This window comes from Festucalex cinctus, chromosome 21 (genome assembly GCF_051991245.1).
Source record: "Festucalex cinctus isolate MCC-2025b chromosome 21, RoL_Fcin_1.0, whole genome shotgun sequence".
NCBI lineage: Eukaryota > Metazoa > Chordata > Actinopteri > Syngnathiformes > Syngnathidae > Festucalex > Festucalex cinctus.
In genome coordinates, this window is record NC_135431.1 from 18,895,960 (window position 1) to 18,916,620 (window position 20,661).

The following is a 20,661-nucleotide window of genomic DNA, read 5'->3' on the forward strand; positions in this document are numbered from 1 at the left end:
TGTGCCATATCAGGGGGAAACATGTGTTGTAATTCCTGGAATCCTTGAAATCTGAACTTTAAATGTAAATTGAAAGAACCACCAGAAATTAAAATGGTAGCAAAGTAAAATAAGAATACTAAAATAATAGCAATGTTTAAAATCAATAATGACAGTTCCTGTGGATGGGTGTTGGCCTCTTAGGGACAGTGTCATGCCGGGCATGCATGCAGACACAATCAGATAAGTAGGAGTAGTAATAAATTATTTTATTTTTATTATTATTATTATTATTATTATTTAAATATAGTGTGGTATATGTGCCTTTGAGTATTGTTATGTTACCCGTGTGTATATGTTCCGACAGCGTTTGTGTGTGAATATTGGTTATTTGAAGCAATATCTCTCCCGGTGGTCGATGCTAATTACCAACTAGCGAGTCAATGGGATTTTACATTGACTTTAGCATAAGCACGGATGGTAAAACAAAACGTTTATTTAAATATGGAAAAAAAAAGTGTAATTATTTTTGTCAAGCAACACGGTGCATTCAGGGTAGACTACACAATGCCGAGAACTTGCAAATAAATCTGTCGAAATTAATCGATTAATCGACAAGTAATCATTATCAGATTAATCGACAACTATGTTAGTAATCGAGTAATCTTTTAGACCCCTTTTTTAATTTCAAGTTATCCAATCTACTGATTTCAGCATTAGGGATGTCACGATACGATACTATAATTATCCCGAAATTGTAGGGAGGTTGGCGATATTTAAAAAAGGTCACAATATTGTACAAAAAATTATTAGCTCATACAAAAAAAAGCACAATATTGTGCTTTTGTACATAACATCAATGTTATGTTATTATGTTTTATTATGTTATTATTATGTTATGTTGTTAATGCACGCATACATGAAGTTCCTCCACATGTTGACTTGCTTCACAGACATATTACATTCCCCTTCATCTGGCAATTAGTGCAGATTTTAAAACATACAAGGGCCAGAACATCCCTAATGAAATTAAATTGTACTAAAAAATAGCCACGAGAGGGTGCTAGAACTGCACAAATGGAAATCAACCTGACTTTTTTAATAGATGTGTTGCATTTAAATATTGTGAACATGACGATGACGATATTGTGGCAGTTTTGATATCACGATATTGCGCTTATCGTTATATCCCTATTCAGCATACAACAGTAATTGTTCAATGATTTCTGAAGTCCTTGATGAAAGAAGACTGATTATCTTCTGTGCTTAATCAAAATAAGACATTTGCAAACATGTTTTTACTTTGGAAAACATTGAGTGAACCGCTAATATAATACATCAATCTACTTTTTTTTTTTTTTTAATCGCTATATAAATACAAAGTACAAAATAAACACCAATCACTGGTTAATAAACAGTAATCAGGGGAAATGCTTTTGTAATGCAAAATTAAAATGACTAGACGATTAACCGATTGAAAAATCTTCTTTGGTTATGTTTATAAGATTAAGCCAAAATCACAATTTAATTTTGATTAATTGCCCAGCCCTATTATATTCTAATGTAGTATATATTTGCTTTGACATCTACTAGAAACAAAATGCAAACTTTCCACTATATCAGTCAATAGTAGTTGGTACGTTTTGCCAAAGTTAAAGGGAATGTTAAATATAGGGGCACATTAAAACATTATTGAATGTCATGTAAAGCCATCCTCAGTGCAGGTCAGTTCCTTGTATCTGGAAATCACAATTCCACACATGATCCAAGCCATTTGTGTATTGTATATTCTGTAATGCTGTTGCTAATTTAGTTTAGATTGCTGTGGAATTATTAGACCGTATCCTCCTGACTACCAGCAATTCAAATTTGTCCTCTGTAGTGGACCTTTTTTAAGCTGAATCTTTCCCACCCAGTGCATATGATTGAATTAACTCATTTTGTGCTCTATAGAGGACATTCAGAGCTTTCCAGTGAGGCCAAATGTGTAGGGGTGGGGCTTTGCTACCTTTGATTGCATCATAAAAGAAAAATGGCTTCCCTCAGTGCAAGCACTTTTTAGGGAAGAGGAAAAGTAAGTGTATAAAACTTTTTATTGAACATTTAGGCTTTAAATGTTAACATGTTTTCTATAAGACTCTTAAGAACACAAAGTATAGAAATTTTTTATCTGTATTTGAGCCGAGCATTTAAGTTTTTAAAAAATGTCCTCTGTAGTGGACACATCATAGCTTTTTTTTTTTTTTTTTTTTTTTTCCCCCCCTCTCCCCCGTTACTTCACAAAGATTGGGGAATATCAAAATAAACATGATTGGACAATATTTTTTTTTCCCTGGTAGTCACCATCAATTCAGCTTTGCTTCAACTGACCTTAAACAGTGAAAACTGCTGAGGATTGGTCCACCCTTCTTGTGAAAGAACGACTGTTCGTACTATTGTGTATAGTTTGTACAAATTTTTCAAATGAAAAATGACAATAGCAATGTGTGTATATATGTGTACAAGTACACTGTACGAATGTGGTGGGAGTCTATTCTCATGAGAGTAAAACGTTCTGCTACTTTAAATGGAAGACAAAATGCAGTGTGACAATATTAAAGTTTGGAAATCAGCCTAATGCAGTGCCAAAACAATATGTGAATCGTGTGTTGCACTGTAGCTATCGGGATTAAAAATTATTGTTTCATGAACACACAAATGATGCCTTTGCAAAGTTATAGTGAAATCAAGGCTGGTTTTGTTGATGGACATTCCAAATACAGCATACTTTTATGTTCCAATGAGAATCCCTTCCACAATTCAACTTTGGCTTGTTGAATGACCTTTGGCAGGAAGCATGCCAAGTTTTTAGTCTTATTACAGTTATGTAAGAACCATCACCTTCAGATTGCAGTAAATGGGTCATTCCAGAATTGGAGGAGATTTTGGGCTTCAAAATGATTGAAAAGTTGAAAATTACAAAAATGATTGAAAACTTCATATATATATATATATATATATATATATTAGGGGTGTCAAAATTAGTGCATTAATTTTGAATTAATTTAAAGTTCTTTTTGACTGGGGTCAAGTTATATTTTACAATTTTAAAAATATGAAGAATTTCACAAATTTTAAAGATTAGATAGCTCATTTGTCTTTTTACAGTACATCTTTTTAATTTTATGAAATTACTGTATTAACGACTAAAAGATGCAGCCATATTTCTATTAGTATAACATTTTTGCCAGCACTTTTATTTTAAGAGTATGGAAAAATTTTTATTGTACATTTAAAACTTTATTCAGAAACTGCATGTTCCGGTATTTAATAGGATTTTTGAAAATTTGATGGGTGGGACATCAAATGTCCTCCAATTCTGGAATCACCCAAACAACTCCTCAGTGAGTTGTTTCTGTTTTTTTTTCCATCCCCAGTGCAACGTTCCGTTTTTTTTTTTTTTTTTTAATACAAAACCTACAATCAATGCTTCTAACGCCAATTCTGGGATGCAGTGAAAGACTGTCGGAATTTGTTTTGATATTTCATCATGAAGGCAGGCTATTAAAATGGTTTAAACTGATCTTTCTTCAAGTTAGATTTCGTTTTAAAAAATGGCGTTGTGTTGAACTGCATTTAACAAACTTTCAGTGTATCTAAAGTGAATATTGTCGTTTTTTTTAACATGGCCAAGACTCTTGTTTATTATTGACTGTCTTTAGATGTGGCTCTTTAGTCATAATGCTGCTATATCTCTTGGTGAGACTGTGCAATTATCCTGTACTGTACGTTACTGTGTTGTTGAAGGTAATAAAGAAATGTACATTTCTACCTTGGTAAATTGTCTTAAAAGGAGCTTTTGTTCAGTTCTGTGAGGTCACAGGGAGTTTTGGACATTTAATGTTACTTGTAAGTCAGAAGACTTTGACACTTGAAAAAGACACTTATCGTCACACTAGCACGCGTCACAAGACTTGAGATTTTGTAAAGACTTAGTGTCACTAATTAAAACTCCTGGGGCATTTCTTTTACTGACGATGCAAAATTTCTCATCATGCTCTTGGTAGAACAGAAAAGCAGTTGCTGTTTGCTGAAAAGAACGAAAAACAGTAAGTGTTACGTGTAAGCAGCGGATCCCAAAAATGCAGACACCAAGTAGGAACCCAAAAATTTAATTGTTACACAGAGCACACAATAAACAAAGTTCAACTGAAATCGCTTGCAAATGCAAGGAACGAGAAGAACAAAAAGCGCACGTCAAAACGCGGTAATCTACACAAACAAAGTGCTTGCGCCGAACAAAAAGGGCAGCAAGAAAGACCGGAATCAACAGATAAAAGTACTTACAGAAGAATACAGAAACAAGATCAAAACGGGCGAGGCTAAACGTGGTCGAGGAACAGGATCAAGATCAGGAAGTCGAGACTCCAGTTGGGCTAAGGAGGTGAGCAAAACGAATAGTCCGACAAGTGACTCTTACTTCAGCTGCCTTATATACACACACACACTAATTATGGAGTGGCTGCAGGTGTGCGTCTCCTGGGACCCATCCACTGGTCAGATCGCTACTGCAAGTAAAAAAAAACAACAACCTGAGAGCACAGCCTGACAGTACAGATCATGACAAAGTGAATTCAGTAGTAAGCAAGCATGGCTCAAATGATAAAATATGAATGTATTATGTGTTTATAGCCGTGCTACTATATGCGTCTTTTTTTTCCTCTCTCGGAGAAACAAAACCTGACGGTTTGGAGTGACCGCGCATATCAAATGCACCTGCAGTCCTGGGGCCTCATTTATAAAACTGTGCGTGAAAACCTGCGCAGAAATGTACGTACGAACGAAACTCAAAACGCACGTAAGCAGAAAAAAATGAGATTTATAAAACCATGCGTATACACACATACGCAAATCTGCACGCAAGTTCCCTTTATAAATGCCACATGATCCCAACCGGTGTGTGCAGCAGATTCCACGCTGTTCCCCGCCCCAAGTCCGCCTATTCCACCCCATATTTGGCAATGGAAAGCATGCGTATTAATAAGCAGCCCGTGTCGGCGAACACCAAATCAAAACAATTTGGACGGTCAATGAGAGGCAAGAAAGAAATCTAAAGTCACCATATTGTACTAGAATTTTCGTGTGACCAATAGGTCCTAAAAATAAAAAATAAAAAAAAATAAAAAAAAATATATAAATAAAGATTTTAAAACAAGGTACAGTACACATTGAAACCCTCATTGAAGAGGTCGAGTCACAAAAGGCCAATAAAAGCAAGCAGGACGCGCGTCACAATAATGCAGCCGCATGGCGCACAGAGTCAGATTTTTATCTTTTAAATAAGGAAAGGAATAATAATAATAATAATAATAATAATAATAATAATCAATTTTCTTAACCGCTTACACAATTGTATTGTTTTTACTCAGACTTACTAAATTGTCTCTAAATTAGGCGATCAATAGGCCACCCTATTATTGTTAATATTCCCAATGTGTTGCTTATGGATCTCCATCCAGAATCACGGCTGCGTAGATCGCTTTGTGAACGTTTATGGCAGACTTTAGTGACGCGCGCATTTATTTATTTGCATGACAAAACCATATCTCCATAGCAAAGATGCTTGCACCAGACTATTTTTGTAGCTATTTTTTTTCATTCCTTATTGTCTTGTGTCTTGTGCGTTTTATTTAGCCTTTAATGGCAATTGCGCGGCGCGGGCGGGTGAAGTTACTATTGGGGCATATTGTTGCGCGGCGCGATGATGTAATGCGTGCAGTATGTGTCTACATAGTTGTCATTAATGTGATTTGTTGCATGAGGCTTTTTCAAGATAGGTGATAAATGAGAGAAAAGGAGCGTTTAAAATGTTCATTCGCATGCAGCTTTCTGCCCCACTGCGTGCTTGTGACATCCGAGCAACTCTGGAGCAAAACAAACATTAATATATGACTCTCAGATCCATTGAGAGAGGCGTTGTTTGGGCCGCCATAAGACACAAACAGCTGGGTGGATGTACGGCAGCGAGTCGTAGCCTCCAAATAAGAACGGAGTGCCCTCACAGGACAGCAGAGGCCTGGAGCGGCCTCTCCGTCCGTTGAGGTCGGAGGAAAACGCGCAAGGCGAATAGGGTGATTGGCATGGGAGCCCGACAAAACCTTGGGCACAAAAGCCACATTTGGCCACAATGTGACCCCTGCGTCGTTGGGGTGCCAACGCAGGCATTCTGGACTAACAGAAAGAGCGTGGAGCTCCCCCACCCGCTTTGCGGAAGCGATTGTAAGTAGAAACGCCGTCTTACGAGACAACCACCGCAACTCCACCTCGGCCAGCGGCTCAAAGGGGGGCTTGCACAGTGTGTCGAGAACCAAGCGAAGGTCCCAGGCGGGGACCCGAGGCGGGGTCCGCGAACGAAGGCGAAGGGAAGGAAGACACGAGACCATGGCAAGCCCCTGATTTGCCATCAAGCGTAACATGGCGAGCTGAAATCGCCGCCACGTAGACTTTGATAGTAGAAGGGGAGCGCCCCTTGTCAAACACAGATTGAAGGAACTCCAAAACAGCCGGAATAGGGCACGTCATGGGGTCCAATCCGCTGTTGGCACACCACTCAGTAAACAACTTCCACCTGTTAGCATACAGCAAACGAGTGGAAGGGGCCCTGGCATTCAGGATCGTGTACCTGACAGACGCCGAGCACGCCTTCAACCCTGAGTCACGCCCTCCAGCGGCCAGACACACAGCCTGAGCCGACGAGGATCGGGATGCCAAATCTGCCCCCCTTGCTGGGACAGAAGATCCAGCCGAGCGGGCAGTGGCCACGGGTCGGATGAGCAAAGGAAGAGGAAACCTGAGAAGAGGAAACCACGTCTGGGCCGGCCAAAAGGGGGCCACCAGCAACATCGTGTGACCCTCCTGAAGGACCCTTTGAAGAGTCAGGTGAACGAGGGGGAGAGGAGGAAAAGCATACAGGAGACCTCTCGGCCAAGGGTATGCAAACGCATCCTGGCCTAGTGGGCTACTCCTCTCCCTCAGAGAAAACCAGAGGAGGCAGTGAGTGGACTCCTCGGAGGCAAACAGGTCGACTGCCGCTCTGCCGAAGCGCCTCCAAACATCGTCGACCACTTCCGGGTGGAGACGCCACTCTCCCTGAGGCGGACGATGGCGGGACAAAGCGTCCTTCAACTGTTTGGCAATGCCTGGGAGAAACACCGCCCGCAGGCTGGCAAGGCGGGGAGCAGCCCACTTGAGAAGACGTTGTGCGGCCCGAAGTAACTGGGCTGACCTCGTCCCTCCCTGATGATTGATGTGATACACAGTGGAGGTGTTGTCCGACCGCACCAGAACGTGTCTCCCCGCCACATCTGGCAAAAAGTGAATGAGGGCCAGATGCACCGCTTGCAGTTCCAGCACATTGATGTGAAGCGAGCTGTCCGCAGCAGACCACTGACCCTGCACAGTTCTGTGTTGCCAAACTGCACCCCAGCCACTCAAACTGGCATCGGTGGTGACCACTTCGTGGCGTGTTGGTACCACTCCCAGCGGAACTCCCGCAGCCAGAACTGACCTGCGCCGCCACGGCACTAGAGCAACGACAAACCGCCTGGCCACACAAAGACACGTATGACGGTCCCGCAGGGGATTGAGGCGGAAACTGTTCAGCCACCGTTGTAATGGCCGCAGAGACAGCAGGCCCAGCGGCACCAGGGCCGTCAGGGATGTCAGTTTTCCCAGCAGCCGCAGAAACTGGACGTACAGCAGCTTCACGTTGGCCCGGAAGAGAAAGACGAGGCGCAGCACATCGTCCACCCTCTGTGGGGAAGGCCGAGCTGTCATGGAGGTGGTGTCTAACAACATCCCTATGAACAAAGTCCTCTGGGACGGAACAAGGGAGGACTTCTCCAGGTTGACCTTGAGGCCGAGATCTGCCACATGTTCCAGAAGCACGCTCGTATCTCGGAGTGGTTGAGCCCTGGACGGTGCGCATATCAGCCAGTCGTCCAGATACGGGAGCACTTTCATCACCTGCGACTGCAGGGGTACAAGGGCTGCCTTCACCACCCGCATGAACACCCTGGGAGAGAGTGATAGACCAAATGGGAGCACTCTGAGCTGCCAGTGACGACCCCTGTAGGCAAAGCGGAGGAACTTCCTGTGCTGATGGGCCACAGGGACGTGGAAATAAGCATCCTTCAGGTCGATTGAGGTGAACCATTCTCCCCGGGCGACTGTCCTCAACACGGCCGACGTAGTGAGCATTCGGAAAGGTAGCACCTCGAGATAACGGTTGAGCCCCCTCAGATCCAGGATAGGGCGGAATCCGCCTGTCTTTTTTGGGATGAGGAAGTAGGGGGAGTAGAATCCCCCTGGATGAGCCAAGGGATCCACTGCCTCGATAGCGGACTTGGCTAGGAGGGCCTCTAGCTCCTGATCCAGAGCCAGTGCCCTCACCGGGTCGCAGATGACCGTCTCTCTGACCCGGTTGGAGAGAGGGGGCCGGCGTCGGAATTGAATCCTGTACCCATGAGTTAAGGTTGAAACCACCCATGGGTCCGAGGCGAGGGCAGCCCAGCAACTGAGCTGCCGACAGGAAAAGTAACCGACTGCCGGCCCCACGGGCTCAATCCCTAGCCCTCCCGGATTTCGGATTCCGGGAGGGATGGTGTACAGTGCGTGCAGGCCGGGGACGATTGGGTTGGCCTCGCTCAAAGGAACGATCCCCACGGGCATCCGTCCCCTGTCTCCGCGAGGGCCGACGAGCCCCGGAACCCCCTGGATGACGAAAAGTCTGTCCAGCCCGCAGCAAAGGGGCGGCTGGCACAGCCAAGGGCTTGCAGGGACAAACGGCCTGGTAAGGCTAGCAAACTTCTGCTTCGAGTCATTGGCACACTTGAGCAGTCAAGTGCTCCTGTCGCGGCCGAGCTGAAAAGCTGGCTCCACTCCCGACGCCGGCCTCCCCAGCTCGGTTACCGAGGTCTGCTGCGGCAGTACATCAGTCGACGTAGTGGCCCCAGGGGGGTGGGCCGCTGCTGCGTCAGCCCTTGAGCGACAGTCGAGGCAGCAGTCCGTGCGGCCTTCTTCCGGCTGGAAGGAGCCTCCACATTGTTTACAGCTGGTGGCATCTTCCATAGCAGCTTGCAATCGCTGCGCAGTCAATGAGTGCGCGCCGAAATGCTGCTATCTTCGTCTGGGATAGGAGGCGAGCCGCCCCGTCACCAACGGAATCAAACGGAGCTCCGCGCAACAACGGCGGCAGACACCGTGAGGAGGGAGCGACCACACGCGATGGAAGTGTCACGTACGCGGTCGATGTGCCGAAGCTGCACCGAAATGGCGGATCGGCCTCACGATGAGAGGGCGCACACACAGCGAGCAGCTCTATGTGGCGTCATAAACAGTCGGCGTGTAACAGCACCCTAGCTAGCTAGCAACATCAAAGCAGCTGGTGCTTCTGGCAAGAGTTGTGTCAGCCTGAAATCACACACTCCAACCGAACACAAAACAAGCTAGGAGAGGATACTATTAGCCGTACCCGCACCAGCAAGTCATACCAAAGCAATCCAAACGGCTTTCGTTACAGATGACAATCGAACTCACACGCACCGGCCTGAAGCTGTCACAGCCATGGGGTGGCAAAAGTGGCTCTCGTAATGATGGCAGGAGAGATCCAGTCTATCTGTAACCATCGCGAAAGAAAAAATGCACTGAACCGTCGCAGTCAAGGGGGCCGAGACTAGAGATAGACCGATATGCTTTTTTCAGGGCCGATACCGATACCGATTACCGGTAGTCAAGGAGGCAGATAACCAATATTTGAAGCCGATATTCATTTGCAGTAAAAGTTAAAATGTTGGCACCAAATTTTTGAATAATGCAAACCCTAACCGTTCTTTACAATGGATTCTCACACTGCACTTTTCATTTTACATCCTTCCATCTGCAATAAGACGTTGGTGGTGGGGGGAGCTAAATGTGGGGGCCAACGTGACATTACCTTTTATAGCATTTGGGATACTTGTAGTTTTATTCTATAAATGTTATATTTTTATATTTTGAAGTAATAGGAGGAACCCTGTCATTCAAAATGTGCATCAGCTGTGGCATTACTTATTACTACAGCAAAAAAAAAAAAAAAAAAATTCCATGAGAAAAACTATTCATCCCTGAACACCATACAGTTCTTGTAGACCTTATTATGATTATTGTTATTGTTACCATATAGACAGTATTGATAAGCTTAGGATCTTAAATCGAGAACAGCAATATCATGCTACTCCTCTCTACAAGAGAACTGTCAAAAGACACTTCATCATGAAGTTTACTGCCACTTAGGATGCCCCAATCAACGCAGAAAAAGGTAGAGTAAAATAACTTGGTTATAATAATAGTAAGAATAACTTGGTTAAACAGACATTGTTGCGGTGGACCGCTGCCAGTTTCTGCTGTTTAATGTGTTTTACACTTATAGACACGTGTGTGTATATGGGCACACTATTCTCTCACTACTGTACTGTATCACTTAATGGCACAGATTTACTTGTCTAAATAATAACTGGGCTGCAACATTGCTAATTCACATTAACAAGCACTATCTTAGCTGTCCACATGAATAGTTACTAACACACGAGAAAGTTATACAACACACCAAACATGAGCTCATTATTCAAAGTATGATGCACGTAACGAAATTACATCACTGAACATTAATTGCAGCCGAATACGGCCGTAGATGTTACATATTAGTGGCATCCATTGAGAGGATAATGTCCCAACTGACGGCAGACATGACGTGAAAAGAGCGACAAAACGAGCAAATAAGCACACATATACTTTAGTGCACTTCTCTACTAATGCCTAACATACGGAAGAAAACACGTTCGTGTAGTTAAATGGTGTTTGAGACACTTAATTAGTTACGGAGCGGACTTTAACGAGGTGCACAACGAGCTGTCAATCAAATCGACGTCGAAGCTTAAGGCACACAATGGCAAACCAGTGCGACAAATAAACACAATATAAAGTAACTAAACTCTATTTAGTGTCACTGTGGCATCTAACTGCATAATAACCGCTATGCAACAAGTAGTGGACGTGACCCAGAATGCAATGTGTGCGTCACGAGAGGTAAATATAATGACGTTACTCTACTCTTAACATGGAACTAGAAAATATAATAATGACAATTGTTAATATTTGGAAGCTTTCAAACAAACATTGTTTACTTAATTAAGTGAAAATGTGTGTGATTCCCTCCCTGAGTAGTTCAAGTAGCGAATTAGCTACTGGGTGTTAGCCTACATGCTAAGCTGAACACACCACTGTTTGCTAGCGGGGATTCAATGCAAGGCAATGCAGCTCCATTCATATAGTGCATTTAATACACAACATAATTCAATGTGTTTAGCTTATCATGGTGAAAGGTTCGGCGGAGTCTCTTCTCTTTTAACTTACCTTCGAAGCATGTGTCTCGCGTTGTGTCCGTGGGTGCGTGTGTGACCGGCTACTGTGATACACTGCATACACTACTGATTGGTTCTGGCTCTTGCACGGCTAACCAATCAAATGCTGCTATGGGCGTTACGTTGCTGGAGTTGGACTCCATAACAGACAGAGACGCTCTGGGCTGCATTCGAAGCGAGAAGACGGAGTTTTAAATGGATCGCTTATATCGGCCGTCAGATTAATAAAACGGGCCGATACCGATATTGTGTTGCCTCCACGGCTTTTTTGATGTAAATTAGTTTATTGCTTTAAATTGTAATGTTAAAAATATATATTCATGTTCGTTATATAAAAAGGATTTTTGTTTGGTTTGTAATTAACAATTTGATTTATGTTAGAAGGAAAATAGTATCGTTTAACATATTTCCGGTTGTTGATGTCGTACTTCCGGTTTTCGATGACGTACTTCCGGGACGCCATCTTGCACGAACAGAGACAACACATGGGCCGAGCCTAAACACTATCCAGCGCCATCCACGTAGAATTGTCAGGCAGGAATGCCGTAAGTTTCATTTTATTATACTTTGTACTTGCTAGCATGGATATTAATGTTTATTTTCATCGAATCATCGTTGTGATGAGATCGATGCACCTTGTTTTCTTTGTGTTGACGTTACAGTGTGGCGATTGGCTTGGTGTTTTTGTGTTTACAGTTTTCACCACATGCTTATGAAGACAATTAAACGCTGCAACTCCACTCCAGGGTCTTCATTTGTGGTTTAGCTTGGTGTCACCAACATCTCTGTTGAAAACACTACAGTGAAAAGGCATTCTTCGATGATTCTTCGTGGTCAAAATGGCTTTCAGTAACAGGTCCGTTCGCAGTTCCAGGACAGGCCACTCATCTGCATCAGTGGTAAGCGCTGCCCAGGCTCGAGCCAAAGCGGAGGCTGCTAAGGTGAGAGCGTCGTATGCAACCAAAGAAGCACAGTTGAAGGTGGAAAAGGCACGAAGTGAGTTGGAAAAGGCCAAACTCGATGCAGAATTAGAAGTGTTGACACTACATAAGGAAGCTGATGCTGCCGTAGCTGAAGCAAAAGTGCTTGAGGAAGCGGAAGCAATCCAAGAAGACTCCGAAAGCAGACAATCACTAGCAGAAAAAGAAAAAATTAAACGCACAAGTGAATACGTGCAATCCCAAATAGACAATGAACAGTCTCCACGCCTTCAAGATTTACCATCTTCCTCTCGCCAACGAGTAAGCTCACCCACCACATTTGTGACATGGCATCAGGCCGATGAAGACAATTTAGAGCTCCCTCCAGTCAGCTCCGAACCAAAGCTTACAAAGGACATTGTTACTGCTCTAACTAATCACAACATATCCAAACATGATAGAGGCGAAACAAAACGCAAATTAGACGAAACAAATTACTCTCTCAACCCATTCAGCACACCATTTACGCCACAATGTCCCACCCCAGCCAGCATCTCACAGCGAGATGAGCCATTTGCCCAGTATATGGCGCGGCGTGATCTGATAACTTCAGGCCTTTATCAGTTCGACGATAGACCAGAGAATTACAGAGCATGGTACTCTTCATTTACTGGTGCAACAGCTGAAGTTCAACTTAGTCCTACTCAGCTGCTAGATCTGATGACAAAATGGTTAGGGAAAGAGTCAAGCGAACAGGTGAAACGCATTCGTTCAGTATACGTCAACAACCCCTTGTTCGCTTTGCGTAAAGCATGGGAGAGACTGAATGAATGTTACGCAGCACCCGAGATAATTGAAAAGTCACTTTTCAACCGATTAGACAGTTTTCCAAAAATAACAGCCAAAGACAACGTCATGTTGCGTGAGCTAGGAGACCTGCTGCAAGAGATTCAAGGTGCCAAGGAAGATGGATACCTCCCTGGTCTGCTATTTCTAGATACATCTCGTGGAATTGGACCAGTAGTAGACAAACTCCCATATGGACTTCAAGAAAGGTGGATGTCCCACGGCTCTCAGTATAAAGAGGAAAATCAAGGCTGCTTCCCACCTTTTGAATATTTTTGCAAATTCATATGCAAAGAGGCAAAAAAGCGCAATGATCCCAGTTTTAACCAACATAACAGCCAAATACAGCTCAAATCAGAAAAGTGGAACTTTAAGAGTAGTAAACAGATTGCTGTACACAAAACCGATATTTCACCCCTTAAAGACCTTGACAAGAACTGCCCACTGCATAATAAGCCTCATCGACTCGAAAATTGCAGAACATTTAGGAAAAAACCACATGAGGAGAGAAAAGCCTTCCTTAAAGAGAGAGGAATATGCTTTAAATGCTGCGCTTCAGACACTCATCTTGCAAAGGACTGTCAGTCTACAGTAAAGTGCTCTGAATGTAATCGTACCAGTCATGTCACAGCCATGCACTATGGTCCTTCATCACAGACTAACGAGGCTCCTCCACTGGCTCAAGAGAATGGCGGGGAGGAAGAAAAGGTAGTGGACGTCACAACAAGCTGCACAGACGTGTGCGGTCTAGGCCAGCTAGGTCGTTCATGTTCCAAAATATGTCTCGCACGGGTGTACCCCAAAGGTCACAAGAACAAGGCTATCAAAGCTTACGTGATATTAGATGATCAGAGTAACCGTTCCTTAGCCAGAACAGAGTTTTTCGAAATTTTCAACATTAAAAACGAGCCGTTGTCTTACAACCTTAAAACATGCTCTGGTATTGTTGAAACGTGGGGCAAAATGGCGGAAGGTTTTCAAATTGAGTCACTGGATGGGTCAGTAGTTGTCCCTTTACCACCGCTCATTGAGTGTCAAGACATTCCCAACAACAGGAGTGAAATTCCAACTCCGGGTGCAGTGCTACACCAGCCACACCTCCAGTCCATAGCAAAGTACATCCCAGAACTTGACCCTAACGCCGAAATACTTCTGCTATTAGGACGTGACATTTTACAGGCACATAAGGTCAGGCAGAGAATTAATGGCCCTCACAATGCGCCATTCGCCCAACGCTTAGATTTAGGCTGGGTCGTCGTCGGAGAGGTGTGCTTAGGTAAACTGCACAAGCCAACAGTTAGTTCTTTCAAAACAGTTGTACTGGAAAATGGTCGCCCTACTATTTTTGAACCATGCAACAGTCTTGTTCAACTGAAGGAAACACACCACACAAACAGGTCAAGAACGGCACCTGAACAGACGCTAGGACAAACAGTGTTCAACAGGACGGAAAATGACAACAAACCAGCTCTCTCAATTCAGGACACACTCTTCCTAAAAATCATGGACGATGCTATGTGCAGAGATGAAGATAACAGCTGGGTCGCCCCACTTCCTTTTAAAAATCCTCGCCGGCAACTGCCAAACAACAAGGAACAGGCCATCGGTAGATTCTCATCCCTAAGACGTAACTTAAGCAGGAAACCTGAAATGCAGAAACAATATGTGACATTCATGGAAAAGATCTTCTCCAATGACCATGCTGAAATAGCACCTTCACTAAACGAAGGGGAAGAGTGCTGGTATCTACCCACATTTGGAGTGTATCACCCACAAAAAAAGAATCAAATCAGGGTTGTTTTCGATTCAAGTGCCCAGTTTGCCGGTGTCTCGCTCAACAATGTTCTCCTTACAGGCCCCGACTTGAATAATACGCTGATTGGGGTATTGCTCCGCTTTCGGAAAGGGAGCATTGCTGTAATGGCCGATATACAGCAAATGTTTCACTGTTTTAGGGTTCAAGAAGACCACCGCAACTTCCTTCGCTTTCTGTGGCACAAGGACAATGACGTGAATAAGGAAGTAATCGATTATCGAATGAAAGTCCATGTATTTGGCAACTCGCCATCTCCAGCCGTAGCTGTTTACGGACTACGCAAGGCCATCTGCGCAGGAGCAAAGGACCATGGTGCCGACACTGTCAATTTCGTGTGGAGGCACTTTTATGTAGATGATGGCTTGATCTCTGTATCCTCCCCAGCAGAGGCGATAGACTTGCTTCGAAGAACTCAAGCTTCACTTGCTGAATCCAACCTGCGCTTGCACAAGTTCGCTTCTAACTCACCTGAAGTCATGCAAGCCTTTAGTCCCGAAGATTGTGCACCATCTGCAAAGGACTTGAATTTAGATGATGACGAAATGCAATCACAGCGAAGTCTTGGCCTCATTTGGGAGACAAAGACAGACACATTCACTTACTCAGTTACTACTACAACCAAACCGTTCACTCGACGGGGTGTACTATCGACTGTCAACAGTATTTTTGATCCACTTGGTCTATTAGCACCATTCACGATTCAAGGACGAGCTCTCCTCAGAGAGCTCACTGCAGAATGTTCAGATTGGGACACACCACTCCCAGAGGTCAAACAAAGCAAGTGGGAGACATGGAGAAATTCTCTTCAGGACTTGAAGGAATTGCATGTCCCTAGAGCTTTCACATGCACCTCACTCAGTACAGCAACCCGCAGAGAACTTTGTCTATTTGCAGATGCTTCAACTAAGGCGATAGGAGCTGTAGCTTATTTAAAAGCAGTACAGACAAATGGCGAAGTACAAGTCGGATTCATAATGGGAAAAGCCAAGCTTGCTCCCCTGTCAGGGCCGACAATACCAAGGCTCGAATTATGTGCTGCAGTCTTGGCAGTAGAAATGGCTGATCTCATCAAGGAAGAGATGGACTTGCGTTTTGATGCAGTGCATTTCTATACAGACAGTAAGGTAGTGCTGGGCTATATATGTAACGTGTCAAAAAGGTTCTACACATATGTCCACAACAGAGTACAGCGGATTCATCAATCGTCAAAACCCGAACAATGGCACTATGTGCGCACTGAGGAAAACCCAGCAGACCATGCATCCAGGTCCTTGTCAGCAGCTCAACTGGTAAAGTCCACATGGTTCACCGGACCAGTCTTCATCCACCGTCCTCCCACAAGGACAACACAAGTAAGTGGAATGTTTGACTTGATTGAACCAGGAAAAGATTGTGAAATAAAGCCAGAAGTTAAATCGTACGTCACATACCTCCAACCGCTCATCACTAAACGTTTTGAGCACTTTTCAACATTTAAGTCCTTGGTCAGAGCAACTGCAAATCTTATCCACATGGCAAAATCCTTCAACGGCACTAACCTAAACAGTGAATGCAACGGCTGGCACAAATGCCATATACCTCGAACAACCGAGGAGATGGCTCAGGCAAAAAACTTCATCCTCAAAGAGACACAAAAGGCTCATTTTGAGAAAGAGCTTTCTGCAATGGCTGCCAGGAAGCCAATGCCAAAACAAAGCTCCTTACAAAAACTCAACCCAATCTTACAGAATGGTCTAATTTCGGTTGGAGGTCGACTCAAACACTCAGAAATAGATAACTTGGAAAAAAGCCCTGTCATCCTTCCCAAAGGCAGTTACGTTTCTCTCTTGCTCACTCGTCACTACCATGAGCAAGTGAAGCACCAAGGTCGTCACCTGACGGAAGGAGCAATTAGATCTGCTGGACTTTGGATTTTAGGTGGCAAAAGACTAGTCAATTCAGTAATCCACAACTGCGTAACATGCCGCAAATTACGTGGTAAACAAGAACAACAGTACATGGCGGACCTTCCACCAGAACGACTCAAAGCCTGTCCTCCCTTTACCTACGTTGGCCTCGATGTCTTCGGGCCTTGGTCCATAACTACCAGACGCACCAGGGGCGGGCAAGCTGAAAGCAAACGGTGGGCCCTCATGTTTGCCTGTATGAGCTCGAGAGCTGTACACATTGAGGTGATCGAATCTCTAGACACATCTAGCTGTATAAATGCCCTCCGTCGTTTCTTTGCACTAAGAGGTCCCGCAAAACAGTTGTTTTCTGATCGTGGCACCAATTTCATTGGCGCTTCAAAGGAATTAAGAAAGGATAATTCCATGCAACAGTACCTAACCGACCAGGATTGTAGATGGGAATTCAATCCGCCACACGCCTCCCATATGGGAGGATCTTGGGAGCGCATGATTGGCACCGCCCGAAGAATTTTGGACTCAATGCTCCTCCAAAATAAAGTGCAACTGACGCATGAAGTGCTGTGTACACTCATGGCCGAAATCACAGCCATTATCAATGCTAGGCCACTTCTTCCAGTTTCGTCTGATCCAGAGAACCCCTTCATCCTATCTCCGTCGATGCTCATTACGCAGAAATCTTGCCTGTTACCCCCACCTGGAGACTTCATGGACAAAGACCTGTATACCAAGCAGTGGAGACAGGTTCAAGCTCTTGCCAATCAGTTCTGGACACGCTGGAGGCGAGAATATTTGCCCACATTGCAACAAAGACAAAAATGGACTGAGTCTCGCAGAAATCTACAGGTCAATGATCTAGTGCTGCTTAAGGATAAGCAGGTCACAAGAAACAGTTGGCCCCTGGCAAGAGTCACCGCCACATTCCCGAGCAAAGACAAACGAGTGAGAAAGATTGAGGTAAAGGCGTGGGACCAAGGCACTCTAAAGACTTTTATCCGACCAGTGACAGAAGTGATTCTTCTTCTGCAAAAGGACTTGAATGTGTAATGTTTTGAGTATAGTGGCCTCGAGAGGCCAGGCGGGGAGTGTGTTGCCTCCACGGCTTTTTTGATGTAAATTAGTTTATTGCTTTAAATTGTAATGTTAAAAATATATATTCATGTTCGTTATATAAAAAGGATTTTTGTTTGGTTTGTAATTAACAATTTGATTTATGTTAGAAGGAAAATAGTATCGTTTAACATATTTCCGGTTGTTGATGTCGTACTTCCGGTTTTCGATGACGTACTTCCGGGACGCCATCTTGCACGAACAGAGACAACACATGGGCCGAGCCTAAACACTATCCAGCGCCATCCACGTAGAATTGTCAGGCAGGAATGCCGTAAGTTTCATTTTATTATACTTTGTACTTGCTAGCATGGATATTAATGTTTATTTTCATCGAATCATCGTTGTGATGAGATCGATGCACCTTGTTTTCTTTGTGTTGACGTTACAGTGTGGCGATTGGCTTGGTGTTTTTGTGTTTACAGTTTTCACCACATGCTTATGAAGACAATTAAACGCTGCAACTCCACTCCAGGGTCTTCATTTGTGGTTTAGCTTGGTGTCACCAACATCTCTGTTGAAAACACTACAGATATGTACCAATATGTCAAATATCGGCCCCGATTATCGGCCCGGCCGATTATCGGTCTATCTCTAGCCGAGACACACTCGCAGCCCCGATCCAATAGATCACAGGCTACTCGCGACGGCACGGAGCGTATAACGCTGTGCGAGAAAGATTAAAGAGGATGTGTTCTGGCGACGTTCCCTTTTATATATGGTGCGACGTCAGCCGGAACCACGTACAAGCATTTTTGTAATTCTTACTCGATGACGCTGTCGCGACAAGGGGAATTCCGTGCTGGTTACAGCACCGCCACCTGGCGGTCGGGAGGGACGAAATAGAACTGCTGCTTAGCTACGCTTAGTGGTGTAGAAGAAGAAAATTTAACAGCAGAGTGAAAACAAAACAAGCTCAAGGGAAAACAAACTAAGGTTGCATTTTGTTTGGAGACTTGTGCAAAAATAAACTCATAATGGAAGGGCAGATAAATACTTGATTTCTGTTTTCCAGTGTCCAATTTTAAACGAGAAACGGCTCGTTCCCTTCAATGGAGACAGCAACACTGCCTCCCGTGGATGGAGGAGGAACGGGCTTTAGACGTGTGGATATCTGAGGGCTTGTGTGGGTGTAAATCTCAAAACATCGTGATGTTTGTCTCAAAAATAACTGCCACGTGTGTGTGTGCGATGATCCACAAACGCACTTTCGACAACTCGCAAGCAAAAGTCATGGAAAATGCACGCACAAAATTTAAATTAAATTTAAAAGATGTGAAAATCGCGAGATATATTTGTGCATCTGAAAAACACGTGACAATTGAGAAAATGTGGATCTAAAAAATGTGAAAATACAATTTATTTGTGTGAATATTTTTGAGACAAATCTACGACGGCGTAAATATATATATATATATATATATATATATATATATATATGTATATATATATATTTATATATTTAATAATTTTTTTTTAGGGGGCAGGGGCATTATGACAAGAAAAAAAGTGGCAAATTAGCCACTTTATAAACTGGCAACTATGATATTGTTAATCTCTGCTCAAGCAATTAATATCTCCTTGTTTGAAAACCCGACCGAAAAGTACATTTTAAGGAGTGCTTCCTCCGTAGACATTTTGCAAATTGTGACTTGTGTAGCATGACATATCCGTTTCCTTTCTGCCGACACAAACAGCTGCGCGTCGAGAAAAAAAAAGTGGCAAATTTGCCACTTTTTTCTCGTTATATTAAAAAGTGCCAAATTTGCCACTTTTTTTCTCGTCATATTGACCCCGCCCTCTAAAAAAATATATATTTCTACGTGGCCCTAATACGCCGTCGTACAAATCACTCCCCATTGGATCTTGTCATTTTCAGACTTGTAGTGTGACAGCACGTCCGGTCCACGACACAGCGAATTTATTGAATTAATCTGACAGTCGTGAAAGACAAACTGTTTATAATGACAAAAAATAAAAAAATAAAAAATCACAACATACAAAAATTAACTACACAGAGAGAAGTAAAAGTCTGTATGGTACAGACTTGAAGTTGGTCTAGCAAGTCAACAACCCATTGCCTCATTATATAGTTTCACCACCTCTGGATGTGACACCATTTAAACTTTGGCTGTTTTTTTTTCTTTTTTTTGTGCCATTGCCAAACTTTGTCCATTCTGCCAACACCAACAAATTTGGAGGCCATAAGAATTGGTCTGTTGTCAAACCACTTTACCATTGCTACCTTAGCATCATGGGTTTTTAACTCTACCACAGTGTCCTTGTGGTTTTTTGCACATCTCTTGAGGTCAGGCAAAGCGTGAGATCCTTTGCAGCATGAATTTTCCTCTGGGCTAGCAGCTCCATAAAATTGTATGTTGTAAAGTAGTTGTCAAAGTACAAGTTGTGGTTTGCCTCAATGATTAGCTGGCTAAGATGGTACACCACTACACCTCCAAGCCCCAGCTGGTTCCTGTACTCTTGTGACAGCTCCATTGTCAGGCTGGAGAAGCATGAAGTCATACACAATGCCCAGTGGCGGTTCTAGACAGTTTTATCTGTGATGGCAAGGGGGTGGTGCTATTGCTATAAAATTGCCTTGCCCTGATAGCAAGCAGCTCTTTACTAGGGTTGCCAACTGTCTC

At 43.6% G+C, this 20,661-nt stretch overlaps 1 protein-coding gene and 2 long non-coding RNA genes across 4 annotated transcripts in view; 2 read left to right on the forward strand and 1 right to left on the reverse strand.

The window, feature by feature from the left end:
* Positions 1-4,151: 4,151 nt before the first annotated feature.
* Positions 4,152-20,661, reverse strand: part of LOC144010755 (uncharacterized) — a 38,856-nt gene continuing 22,346 nt past the window's right edge. Inside the window, exon 4 of one of the 2 annotated variants that reach the window (XR_013281331.1) lies at positions 4,152-4,526. The gene's annotated coding sequence lies outside the window, so the exon portion shown is untranslated. Of the gene's footprint in view, positions 4,527-9,163; positions 9,635-20,661 lie in introns of those variants that run through there. The other variant, XR_013281332.1, reaches the window with a different exon arrangement.
* On the forward strand, positions 11,682-12,157 carry LOC144010597 (uncharacterized). Its single transcript, XR_013281263.1, has 2 exons — positions 11,682-11,962; positions 12,114-12,157. It is a non-coding gene; the product is annotated as an uncharacterized LOC144010597 (long non-coding RNA).
* LOC144010598 (uncharacterized) lies at positions 17,957-18,485 on the forward strand. The gene is made up of 2 exons (XR_013281264.1): positions 17,957-18,290; positions 18,442-18,485. It is a non-coding gene; the product is annotated as an uncharacterized LOC144010598 (long non-coding RNA).